The sequence below is a fragment of the Vanellus vanellus genome, assembly GCF_965231255.1.
Source record: "Vanellus vanellus genome assembly, chromosome: 16".
NCBI lineage: Eukaryota > Metazoa > Chordata > Aves > Charadriiformes > Charadriidae > Vanellus > Vanellus vanellus.
In genome coordinates this window covers 17,469,294-17,476,752 of record NC_138921.1, presented here as the reverse complement: position 1 = coordinate 17,476,752, position 7,459 = coordinate 17,469,294, and the positions used below count along the sequence as shown (strand labels likewise).

Here is a 7,459-nt window from a genome sequence, read left to right as displayed (position 1 = left end):
GGAGGCGGGGCCGAAACGAGGCGTGAGGCGTGCCGAGGCGGGCAGAAGGCGGGGCCGAAACGAGGCGTGAGGCGTGCGAGGTCGGCAGAAGGCGGGGCCGAGGCGGGCCCGAAACGAGGCGTGCCCGAAACGAGGCGTGAGGCGTGCCGAGGCGGGCAGAAGGCGGGGCCCAAGAGCGCCGGGAGGCGGGGCCTGAACGAGGCGTGAGGCGGGCCGGGAGGCGGGGCCAAAATGAGGCGTGAGGCGTGCCGAGGCGGGCAGAAGGCGGGGCCGAAACGAGGCGTGAGGCGGGGCCGACTTTGGGGTGATTCAGAGGAGGTGTGGTTTGTGGTTTTCGCTTCTCCTGACCTCCCCCGCCCCGCCAAACCCGGGTTTATCGCATACCCCTTTGCCCTCCCTTAGCTCAAGAATCTTATTAACTAAATACTGCAAAGCACTATGCAGAACTGTTTGGTTTTCTCAAAAAGAACAATTGCCAAAGACATTTAAGTAAATTCTTTTTAAAAATGTGTTTCTGCAACCTATCAATACAAATGTTCCAGAGGTAGATTGGATAGAAACTTATACATCATCTTGGGTGTATTTAAAAGTTTCCATGGAAACCATTTCTTTGTCAAAAGAGCAACATTGCTCTGGGCTATTTGGCACTCACACCAAGCAATGTCCAGCTCCGGGCCGCAGCTTTTCAAACTGCTTTTACGTCTTCCAGGGAGATTACAAGGGAGGGGAGAGTTTTTAAACGCTTTCTACAAAAACGCAAAGAAAGCCTTTCAAAAACCTTACGCAGCATAGACATTTCACTTGGTATCTCTTTACACAGACACAGACAGAGATACACCCGGGGTAAAGACAAACCTGGGAAACACCACAAAACCTCCAGGAGCTGAAGGGGACAGACACAGCAAAGAAAGAGGAGGGATGGGGAGAGTCAGGCAGAGAGAGAACGATAAAGGCAGAAATGGGCTGTGGGACGCGTCTTTTGAGAGTCTGAAATCCTTGATGTAATAGAGCAGATTTTTTTTTAAACTAGGCTTTTATTTTGAACTCCTTTGCGATACATAAACGAAGAGGCATTTATCAATAGACAGTAAAAGGACAGGGTTTGCCCTATTTCAATGCCTCACGCCCATATTTACAGCTTTCAAGGTTTTTTAATCTCCCCCACGAATTTGCAGACAGTTTGGGGCTGTGACCGGCCTCTTGTGGGGCGACCCCTGCGTGACCCCCTCCCCAGCCCCCACTCACCTGCTCCTCCGCCACGTCGTCCTCATCCCCGGGGACCTTGGGCTGCCCCAAATGACATCATCACACACACACACACATGCACACCCCTTTTTATTCCCACCACCCCCACCACATAAAAAGGCACAAAGCCACCGCACCTAGGGCTGGTCCCGTCCCCTCGGGGAGCTCAACCTCCGGCAGGCAAACCTGGGCAGGGGGGTCTACTGAGCGTCGCCAGACCCGTACGGCGAGACACCTGAAACACAAAAAGCCCCAATTATATTTCAGCAGATTAACAAAGAGCACAGAAGAAAGCAGAGGAATTCCCTCACACCGAGGGACGGGACAGCAGCTGAGCTACAGAACTCCAGGGAAACAGCTCAGCGTGAAATACAGCGCGGCCTTTCAAAGCCAGAGCGACTGCAACTCTTCTAGTCAGTATTAAGACTAATTAGTGCCATTCGGAGCACAACAGTAAACCCTCGGGCTGGCCCTGGCAAACACCTCCTCCCTTCCTCACGGCGCTGCCGCTGCCACGGGGACATCCCCCTGCCAGGCTGCCGCACAGGGCTGGGCCGTGACCACAATCGACGCGACGCACCCCCTCAAACAGCTACAGCCCTCGTGCCACCGCCGCCGCCACTGCTGCTGCACACCTTGCTGGGTCAGTACAGCCAAAAGGGAACGGTAAAACTCTGAAGAGGAGCACGTATGCTTAGAGAGATCTCTCTCTCTCTCCAATAAAAATACTTGTACTATAAAAGTATTTGACTTTCCTTTGGCACTAAATGAACTTGCCCAGCTGTCAATCCATACCATTAAACCATCTGTCTCCAAAATACACAGCTATAATTTGACTCGGGAGGGGGGAGGGGGGGGTTGGGTGCTGCACGATTAGCAGGGACGTCTGGCTGGCTGCCCTGCCCAGGAGAGATGCTGCTGAACCGCCGGGGAAAGGCGCCGCTGACAGCCAGACAGCATTCAAGAACTTCAGAGCACTCCGTCTCAAGATTGCCAATAAAACCCTGCTGACATTCAGTTGCCACTTTTTAAACGTTTCCTTTGTTTACGCATTTGGTTTTAAACATTTCCTTTGGTAAACGTTTAAATGTAATTTAAAAGACGGCCCTGTTTTTAAAGCTTCAGAACAAATACCTAATTGCCAAAGCACACCTAACAGATTGTATGCTACAGCCATTTGGCAGTTGCAGTTTAAACAACACAAGTCCGGTTGTAAATTCTACGATCGTAACCTTTTTTAAAGTTTAATTTGGGATAGAAAAATCAGCAAGATAAAAAATACCCCATACGGGTTTACTGGGGGGGTGGGGGGATCAAATCCCCGCTCCCACAATCCATAAGGCTACCAAAAAGGACCAGCAGATGGGCTGACACTTTCGGCTGTGCTGAACGCGCAGAGGAACGTGGTTTTATGATGTCTCACCTGTTACAACAGAGAACCCAAAGACCGGCGATGACACCAAATTCGGAAGATGGGCTGTGCTTGGGCCTTGGGAAGGAAGTGGACTTTGTTTTAAAGGAAAGCAAACAGGAAAGCAAACAGGAAAGCAAACAGGAAAGCAAACAGGAAAGCAAACAGGAAAGCAAACAGGAAAGCAAACAGGAAAGCAAACAGGAAAGCAAACAGGAAAGCAAACAGGAAAGCAAACAGGAAAGCAAACAGGAAAGCAAACAGGAAAGCAAACAGGAAAGCAAACAGGAAAGCAAACAGGAAAGCAAACAGGAAAGCAAACAGGAAAGCAAACAGGAAGAGCATGCAAAGTCTCGTTGCCAAAAAAGAGTCTTGTTGCCAAAAACCTTGGAAGCCTTCTTTTCACCAAAACCACATCGGGACTCGTTGTCACCAGTTACAAGGCTGTAATGCTTCTTGGCAAAGCCTGGAAAACACGCAGAAGCCACCCCGCTCTGCCCCTCTCTCTTCTCTGACCTCAACGGCTTTTCGTACAGAGGCTAGTATCTCAGTAAGGTTTTCCAGAGCTACTGGAAGATCTTTTAAAAACTTGTGGACTGAAAAAGCATAAGGCTTTTACCACGAAAACAAAATCTCTTTCTTCAGAACACCTGAACCCTTACGAACGCTTTCTTCCCTCTTTTAGTACAACATTATTTGCACAGTGCCAGTTAACGGTAAGCACACAGAAAAAGATCAGGCTTGCGGGAGGAGAAAATAAGCGGAGGGAAGCAAGCTTTGCATGGGCGCAACGTGCTCCGGAACACACCTTACTTTTAGTATTCGCGTTCAAATACTTCGTCGAAAAACTACAGGAGGAGTGTCGGCACATCCATGACGTTAGCTTCAAAGCCCACACGGCAAGGACCTTAGGAAAAAGGCAGACGCACATGGGAGATGTACCTCGTCCTGGCAGACCACTCTGGATCCTTTCCCTCTGTCCCGTACCGTCACGGCAGAAGAAAGGGCGCCCGCAGAGAAAGGCGATCTGCCGAGAGAGGAAAAAAACCTTTAGCGTAAAGCTGGGGAGGAATCTCAAGCTGCCTTCTTCCCTGAAGGTTTGCCAAGACGACAGCTGAGCGGAGGAAAAAGTACTTGGCGTCACCTTTGGGAGGCTTCTTGGGGCAGGCCACAAGAACTCTTGCATTTTTCAGACAACCCTGCCTTTCGTTGACTCACCGGCAGCTTCAGTTGCACTAGAGCCACCTTCCCGGCTGCACGCAGGTGACAGACACGGACAGGTGCGTTTTCTCAAGCCTACGTACAGCCAAGGTTTCCTCACCCTAGACGGCCCAAGGTGAACATTTTTGTTACAGGGTACAGCAACCCACCATCCCGCTGAACCGCCTCCTTCCAAAAAAGCAATGATTTCTTCCAGGCCCCTTCTCCAGACGGTCAAGAGCTTTTAAAACTGACGTTGCGCCACCAAACCTGCTCAGGGTCCCTGCCAGCTTTCGACTGCCCTCCGCCTTACCGAGCACACGCTCTCTGCCGTCTCCCAAATGCAGGAGTACGGCACGCGCCCAGACCCCAGCGTGACCCTGCCGGTGCCCACGCGCACCTCGCTCTTTGCATGAGGAGCCCCCGAGCATCCCTGCGAGCGCAGCCGCATGCGCAGGATCAGCTTCACCGACGCTGGTTTCAAGGGATGCCATTTCTGAAGCTTTAAACCGAAAACCACCTCCTGACACTCAGCCACAGCAGAAGTCATCCATAATGAGAACTCCACAAACACGCAGCAACGCAAATTGCAAACCCGCAGCTGCAGCAGCAGCTTCAGAGACATTTAGAGCAGGAACAAGGGAGCTCGAAAACACTGAGACCTTGAGACCCACACACCATAGCTGGCAAGAAAGTCAATATTTTCACAAACACAGACGCTAGAGTCGTCTCAAAAGTGCGGTCTTCCCAAGTATTAGAAGAGAAATTAGTCCTGTGTCGCTCAAACCAGGACAATATCGCAGTACCACCATGCCAATACCCAGGGCGGGGACCAACCGCCCTGCTGCCGGACGTTTGTGGAGCAGGGCATGCAGAGGGATGCGTTTTGCCACACACAACCCTGAATCTCCTGGGAAGACCAGCAGCAGCAACATTAAGTGAAATTTGGCTGTAACGCTGACCGTGTACTTCAGCAACTCTCCGAGCCGTCCCCTCAATCCGCCAAATGACTAGTCCTTTTCTGGAAGGACAAGTTTTTATGACTTAAAACCCCTAGATTGAAGGCTCCATGGAGCAGAAGGTGGGTTGAGCCACAGGACAACATACCATCAACGCTCGAAGAAAAAAAAGAAAAAAAAGTTAAGTAAAAATCAAGCAAAACATCAGTTTCCACCACGTTTCATTCATTACATTTCCACTGGCACCTAGGTGCTCCAAAATTAACCATGCTCACACCACAGACTCCTAACAATTCAGTTACACAGGGAAAGAGAAAAGGCTGTTTCCAACTTGCCCATAAAATTAGCACGAACAAACAGACGAGAAACACCAGACCCTAAAGAAGGTATCGGGCAGCTCTTAATTTATCCGAGAGGAAAGTTGGCTCTTTCACCCCAGAGGAAGACATTCCTAACTACCCAGGCACCAATTCGGGAAGGAGGCATGCTCTGTTCACTGCAATCCTGCATGAGCTTGTCTGCGCTGGCAGCAAGTTTGCCTTTTCTGCCCGTTTGACGCGGAGTACCTGTAGCGCCCCTGAACTCACAAACGTTTCTCCCCGTTCCCCCAGCCCCACGCCTGCCATTACCTGAGCAGCTGGCGGAATCAACCCCGCAGGATTTTCTTCCCGGGACGCACAAGGGGACACTGGAAAAAGAGGAGGCAAGAAATGACCCTCTTTGTCGCAAGCCAGACAACGGGCACAAGCCGGGGGACCCCCACCCCACCTCTGCCCTCGGGAGCGGGGCCCAGACAGGTGCCTGGCGGGGTTTTAGCCCCCCCGGCAAGAGGCCGGGCTCCCCGCCGGCAGAAGGACCGCTCGCCTCCCCTCTGCTCGCAGCTCCTCGCTCGGGACAGCCCGGCCTGCGCCCGGCCGCTCTTCAGCCCTGCGGGGGAGCGCAGTTTGGCCGGCGGGTGCTCCAGCTAACACACGCTCCGGCTAATTGCAGCTCCTGCTCATTACTGCTGCCGCCGGGAGCCTTGCCTCTGGCTAATGCACGCTCCGGACAGAGGACGCCCCATCTCCCTCCAGCTCCTGCTTGCCAAGCTCTGGCTACTTGAAGCCCCAGACCCCCACCTGCGGGGAGGGTCCACGCACCTTGCCCACCCCCTGCTTTTCCCCGCAGCCCCCAACGCCTTCCCGCCCCTCTCTGCCTCCTCCCCCGGCCCCTGCAAAACCAGCCAGACTGGACTCTGCTCTCAACCCCCAAACCAGCTCATTTAGTGCCTGCTTCTGAGCCCCAAGCCTCACCTGCTGGGCCCGTTCTCAAGCCCCCAAAACGCAGGACTGCACCCCTGCTCCTCAGCCCAAAGCCACACAACTCCGCCTGTTTATGAACCCCCAAACCAGCCCTGGGAGCCCGCTTTCCAGCTCCAGGGGCAGAAGACCTGCTCTCCGTCTCGGGCCCCGAACCGGCTCACCCTCTCTGCTTCCTCACCCCCTCGGCAGCCCCCGCGGGCCACGCTGAGGGCCGGGCCGAGCGCAGCCACCCTACAGCCCGCCACCCCCAGGGCCCACAGACACTTTCGGGGAGGGCCCGACCCCACCGCGCTGCAGGGCAGCGCCAGCACGGCCCGGGCGCCGCTTCACTATCGCCCTTTCGGCCTTTATTTCTCCGGCACCACCAGCCCCGCACCCCAAGCCCCACACGCCGAAGGCACCCCACGGGGAGCCGGGCCCAGCCACCCCCGCTCCGAGCCTACAGTGCCCCCCGCTCAGGCCCCCCGTTCCCCCAGCCTCCCTCAGCGGCCCTCCTCGAGGCGTCCTCGGGCCTCCCGCTCACCTCGGCGCGCTCCAGCTGCCTCAGCACGGGCCCGGCCCAGCCCCGCTTCTCTCAGGGACGCTCCGCTCCGTCTTCGAACTGGGCGCCATTTTTCCCCGGCCCCTTCCGCTGCCGGAGCGCCCACCACGGCCCGCCCATGCCGCGCGCCCATTGGTCGCCGTCCGCACTCCTCCCAGAGAGGCCCCGCTCCATTGGCTCGGCCTCGCCGGAAATCGCCGCCGCGCCCCACGCCGACGAGGAGATCCGACCAATCGGAGCGCGGGACCCGCGCCGTGATTGGCCCGCCCATCCGCCCGGGAGCCGTTGCCATGGTGAGGAGGCGCCCGCGGCGGCGCGGGGCCGTTGCCGGGCCTGTCGGGGCCGTAATCCCCCAAAACACGGCTTTGGCTTCTTAAAAGCTGTAGAGATTTGTGTGGCACAGCACAAAATACACCGGTTGCGCAGCCCGGTCCCCGCAGCGCTCCCCGGGGTCAGGCACTTCGAGGGGGGACGGCGCTCCCCAGCTCCGGGGGCAGCGGCCGCTGCGCCGGCGCGAGGGCCCGCCTCTGCGGGGGGGGGACAGGGCGGTGGGGGTGACGGGGGAGACTCCGGGGGAGCTCTGACGAGCTGCGGAGGCGCCCGGCGTCTGCCCCTGACGGGGGTGCCCGCCTTCTTCCCCTCTTGCGTTCCGTCAGCTCTCGGGTAACTGCCGGGGGCTGCCCGGAGCCGGCTCGCCTCCAGCGGATCGGCAGCCTGCCGCAGCGGGCAGTTTGAGGCTTCCTGGCCCGCCTCCCCCGGGCGGCCAGCGGGCAGGAGACACCCCCGCACCCGCGAAGGGCTC

General features: G+C 56.3%; 1 long non-coding RNA gene across 2 annotated transcripts; it reads right to left on the bottom strand.

Moving 5' to 3' along the window:
• Positions 1–1,033: 1,033 nt before the first annotated feature.
• On the bottom strand, positions 1,034–6,731 carry LOC309678450. Of its 2 annotated transcripts, none has more exons than XR_014269754.1 (5): positions 6,640–6,731; positions 5,445–5,503; positions 3,465–3,563; positions 2,669–2,734; positions 1,034–1,480 (listed from the first exon to the last, which is right to left on the bottom strand). It is a non-coding gene; the product is annotated as an uncharacterized lncRNA (long non-coding RNA). The 2 variants fall into 2 exon arrangements; XR_014269755.1 differs by lacking the exon at positions 3,465–3,563 and adding an exon at positions 3,599–3,683 and having other exon boundaries at positions 6,640–6,724.
• Positions 6,732–7,459: the final 728 nt, after the last annotated feature.